The following is a 6,000-nucleotide window of genomic DNA, read 5'->3' as shown; positions in this document are numbered from 1 at the left end:
AAGTCTTCAATATCTGGTGTGTATTTTGTAGCTACAGCACGTCTCCATTGGGACGAGGCCAGTTTCAAGTGCTCAGTATCCATACATGGCTTATGGCTGCTGCTCGGGACAGCGCAGCTCTAGAGGAAACTATTCTAGGTGCCATGATTTACACTGCATACAGACTCATTTTATTTTTTAAAAGACACATCTTAGATGCATATTCACAGAAGAATAAATAAATTGAAGTATATTCATACATATATTATATAGGTGTAAAAATTAAGGAACAAGAGCTACACATATCAACCCAGATGCATCTCTCAACATTAAACATACAAGGAGTTGTGGTAGAATGAATATAGTATTATTCTATTTATAAAATGTTTCAAAATATGCAAATAATCTATCATTTAATGTATCGTTTAATATATTAAATAATATGTTGTTTAGAAATACATGCATATATATTAAAATATAATATAAAGAAAAGTCTGGGAATGATAAAATCCAAATTAAGGATAAGCCAAATTCAAAGAGAAAGAAAGAGGAGGAATACAGAGAAGGCTCCTAGAGTGGTAGCAATAGTTTATTTCTTCAGCTAGGTGGTGGTTGCATGGATGTTTGTTATAGTACCCTTCACCCCTTTATAAATGTCTTAAATGTTTCTTGACAAAAATTTCCAAGGAATGCAAAAAAAATCAACCCCTTATCTTGATATTATTATTATTATTATTATTGTTATTGTTATTTAGGTAATTGCTTACAAATCTGATTGAGCTAAGGACTGTACTTCAGAAGAAAAACTTCAGGAGATAAAAGAAAGGTAGAGATAGGATGCTGTACATGAAAATGGTCAAGTCTGTAGGCCCCCCAAGTGTTTAAGAGCCAGACTTGTGCCTGCAGCTCTTTCTACTCATCAGCTAAGAAAGGGCTGACACTTTCAAGAATCTTTTACTTATGAGAGCTGGGGTAGAGAGTGTAGGAAATCAATGGCTGTTATTTTCTCCAGTCCTGACAGCAGACAGCAGGGAGAAAGGAGGCTGGACTGTGCTCTGAGAGGAATGGCAGGTCATTAAACCACCTTGTCAAAAACCAGGTCTGATTACTGATCCTCCACTGTTCCCTCCCATGCCACGTGGAACACAGACTCCAACCCAATAAGGTCTTGGGCGTGTCATTCACCTTCAACTCAGCCTGACGGGAAAGTTGACGGATCACGTATGAAAAAGCCTGCTCTAAACACAAGGCTTATCTGCTTTGTAGGACGGTCAAACATTACAGACTGAAGAAATTCATTCTAAGATGAGAATTCAATAACTGTGGCCCTCAAGTCTGTGAAATATACTGGGCATGAGTCTATCCTTATGTAGAGACCAAAGGATATGATTGCCAGTCTTACCTGAGAGTTGAGGTCACTGAGATGAGTTGGACATCAGTATGTGGATCTGAATCTTACTCCATCAATTCACAAGAGAGGAAATGAAAGCAAAAGCATTTTCACGAGGAATTTTTTGATTTCTCTGCATGAATTATAGTTATTTATTGTATTCTTCCACATATTCAAAATCACTTTTGAGCCAAACTATGAAGTGAGTAACATTTGACTTTTGTTCCTCCATCCCTCATTCTCTCCCCTTTTTTTATTTTTTCTTTTGATGGTGAAATTAGTTAGGATACCAGGTCAGCTGCTATAGTAGAGAGGGCCCAAAATAGTACTGACTTAAGTAAGATAGAGGTTTATTTCTCTGGCTCATAAAAGTCCAAGCTACTATGGCAATACCAGCCATATCAGGGATCATTTTAGGGCTCCAAACTCTTACCTAGTCACTCTGTAATCTTCAACACGTGGTTGTTCATCTTCCCGTGATCCAACCTGGCTGCTCCTGATCCTGCCAACTCATCTGTATTCCATTCTGCAGAAAGAATTAAAGAGGCAAGGGGCATGACCTGAACATGTTGTCTATCTATGGTAGATAGAAAAATGACTCCCAAGGATGTTTGTGTTCTAATCCCCAGAACCCGTGAAATAGCAAAAGGGACTTTCCAGATGTGATTTAGTTAAGGATCTTGGTGTGGAGGTATTATTTCTTTTTAACTCTAGTTTACTGATGGTGAGATAAGCTTCAGTGGACTATTTTTGTCAAGGAAAGACATACTTTTTCCAGAGGCAGCAGGAGTAGGAAACCAAATGATGAAAATAGAAGTTATTCCAAAGAAATTAAGACAATATAAGAATAATAATAATTTTATACCAGAATCAATATACCAAGGTATATGTTCCTTGGTATATTGATTTTGATTTTGTAGGCATTGTTGATGGCAAAATGCTAAAGCTATGGTGTGTTATTTGTGAAACTATGCTGGCTAATGAAGCAATGAAACAAGCACAACTTAAGCAGCACTTATATACAAAACATGAAGCAGTTCAAAACCGAAATAATCTTTTAAAGAAAGAGTAATGAATTAAAAAGCTGGTGGAAGTAGCTGTTCAGCATTTCACTTATAAACATTAGTACTTTGCATGTGTCTTATGAAGCAGCGCTTTGGTTTACTAAGATTAAAAAACATGATTGCTGAGGGCCGGCCCCGTGGCTTAGCGGTTGGGTGAACGCACTCTGCTGCTGGCGGCCCGGGTTCGGATCCCAGGCGCGCACCGACGCACTGCTTCTCCGGCCATGCTGAGGCTGCGTCCCACATGCAGCAACTGGAAGGATGTGCAGCTATGACATACAACTATCTACTGGGGCTTTGGGGGGAAAAAAATAAATAAATAAATAAATAAAAACATGATTGCTGAGACACTAGTAGAAGATTGAATCAAAGAGGTTTGCTTGGAAATGGGTGAATCTGTGGCAAAGAAGTTAGCTCGAGAACCGTTTTTCTAGGACACCATATTTCAATGTATCGAGGTACTGACTAATGATATAGACCAGCCAACTGAACAACCAAAGCTAGTATTTTCATTGCAACTTGAAAAATGTATAGATACTGCTAATGGTAATTTTTTAAGTATATGTATGATTTGAATATAATGGTATTATAAGGAAGAATTGTTTCTTTCAGCTTCATTGCCTACAGACACAACTAGCTCTGAACTGTATAAAACTCTAAGGGATTATATTGGCAATTAAAGGTAGCTTGGAGTTTAAGTTTTATGTAGGAATGAGTTTTGATGGTTTAGCTGCAATGACAAGAGAACTCTCTGGAGTAGTTTCGCAGATCAAGGGGTTTACCCCAGAATGTAAATCAACATTTTTGATGAAGGAAGCTTCATCAAAAAAGTCTTTCTACAAAAAAAAAAAAAAAGGTCTGGTGAACAAAACAGTGTGCCTAGTGTCCTAGTAAAAATTATGAATTAAATAAAAGCTAATGTGTTAAAATCCAAATTATTCTCTTTATTACATATTAACATGAAAGCTGATTATATACAACCATTATTGCCTGTGGAAGTATGATGTTTACCAACGGGAGGAGTTATGTCAAGAATCGTTGAACTAAGAAACAAACTCTATGCCTCTGTAAGAAAAGGAACTATGTTGGTCTCAATTTTTTTTTTTTTTAAGATTTTATTTATTTATTTATTTTTCCCCCCAAAGCCCCAGTAGATAGTTGTACGTCATAGCTGCACATCCTTCTAGTTGCTGTATGTGGGACGCAGCCTCAGCATGGCCGGAGAAGCAGTGCGTCAGTGCACGCCCGGGATCCGAACCCGGGCCACCAGCAGCGGAGCGCACACACCCAACTGCTAAGCCACGGGGCTGGCCGCCATTGGTCTCGAATTTTTTTTTTTTTTAATAATTTTATTCATTTATTTTTCCCCAAAGCCCCAGTAGATAGTTGTACGTCACAGTTGCACATCCTTCTAGTTGCTGCATGTGGGAGGCCGCCTCAGCATGGCCGGAGAAGCGGTGCGTCGGTGCGCGCCCGGGATCTGAACCCGGGCCGCCAGCAGCAGAGCGCGCGCACTTAACCGCTAAGCCACGGGGCCAGCCCTGGTCTCAAATTTTTAAAGAGTGAATGAGAAGAAGAAACTTGTTTATTTGTCTGATGTCTTCAGTATTTTTAATAATCCTAAAACTTCCATGCAAGGAAGGAATATGACATATTTTTCAATAGATTAGAGGGCAAAAGTGAAAGTTAGATGCTGGTTAGTAAAGAGTTTCCGTGGATGTTCTGATTATAGATTGTGATGACAGTCCATATTTATGAATAAAATAGGTGATGATCTTAATATTGCACATCTGTGAAAAATTATCACCAAATACCTTACAAATTTGACAAATTTTATTTTCTATCGAAAGAAGATACAAATCGGAAATGCTTAGGTATAGAACCCATTTCTGTCAACAAAAGATAACTTAAATTGGCCTATAACTCTACAGGATGAATTGTTCCAACTGCCTACTAGTGAATGAACAAAGATAAATTTTGAAAATATAGCATAACTTGCTTCTTTTTTGGATAAATGTTAAAAATGAGTACCCTGAGCTTAATAAAGTCACTTCAAAACTTCTTCTTCTATCCCCCCTCGCCATACCTCCATGAGACTGGTTTCTCTGCTTACAAATGTTCTTGAAACCAAACATAGAAACAGTTTAGACACACACTATCTCCTGCATCAGTCCACCCTCAATTAAATAAGTTGAAAAGAAACAATCTCATTTGCCCCATTAAAAACTTTAAAAATAGATATCCTTGATGTACATTCAAAGTGTGCTTATAGACACTTAATATACAGAATCACTATTTTATTTTCAACTTTTTGTTTTTTATATTTGCAGAACAACAAGTTTGGAATTTCATAGCCATTCTCTATTTTCTAAGTGTATGTATTCACACACTTTCAATGAACAACGTAATCATTTTGTAATTCTTTTCCTTATCCCTATGTTATGTTTGTTCTGATTTTATTTATTGAAATATTTTAAATCTGTTGACTCTAATAATATTTTAAGCTTGTGTTCTAAATGTCTTTGATTTTCCCACTTCTTTGAATTTTTTAGTAATTGATATTTATTGCAATTTTACAAGTATCAGTCCAAAACAGATTGGGAAAACAAAACCAAAAACTGGTCCTTCACCACAGGTAGTTTGAGACACACTGATTTAAAATAGCAGCTTGAAATCTTGCCCGAACCTGCTTTATTTTAATTCATGGCTCTTACTAATACCTGACACATTATATACCTATAATGAATTAATAATTTGTTTATTGCCTATCTCTTCGATTAGAGTGTAGCTCAGTGAGGATAGGGACTTCCTAATTCACCATCATGCCCCTAGATCTTGAACAGTGGCTGACATGGAGTGGATGGTCTATACGTGTTTTCCTGGAGAAAGAACTCACCTGTCAGGCATGACAAGTGCAGTGAGTGGGTTTGGATAACTAAATGTTGGTCAGGATATCTTCTGTGTCCAGATGAAGTCTCCATATGCAATATTAGACATCTCTGTTACCAAATATTTTCTATTAATTAACACTGTTTATATAGCTCCGTGATGACACTTGTCTTGATTTTCAGAGTCCCAGGAATCCTGATAATGGAAAATAAAGCACTCAGAAATATTGCATGAGACCTGAGCATACTCACAAATAATTGAATGAGCCATGGAACTGCTTTTAAAGAACTAGGGAAACATGGGTCCATTTTAGACATATTTACATTCAAATGACGACAACTTAAAAGTTCTTAAAATTTTTTTGTCACCAAAGGGGTAAGTTTTGGTTATCTAGAAAACTGAGCAATATAAAATTTTTCATGCCCGGGTAATGAGTTCAATTAAGCAAGCGGTCACAAGAAGTCTCTCATGAATTTAGATTACGAACAAACCAAGTGATGACACTTTTCAAACAGAACTTCAGAGCGTTCCATTCAGAAATGATGTCCCAGAAAAAGAATGTGCACTGAGATGAGAAAATATGAAAACACTAAAGTGCCAAATTTTAGAAGATCGTCTAGACCAGTAGATCTCAACCTTGGCTGCGAATTTAGAATTAAATTTGAGCAGTTGCAAAGC

This window comes from Diceros bicornis, chromosome 16 (assembly GCF_020826845.1).
Source record: "Diceros bicornis minor isolate mBicDic1 chromosome 16, mDicBic1.mat.cur, whole genome shotgun sequence".
In the NCBI taxonomy this organism is placed as follows: Eukaryota; Metazoa; Chordata; class Mammalia; order Perissodactyla; family Rhinocerotidae; genus Diceros; species Diceros bicornis.
This window is presented reverse-complemented; position numbering follows the sequence as displayed.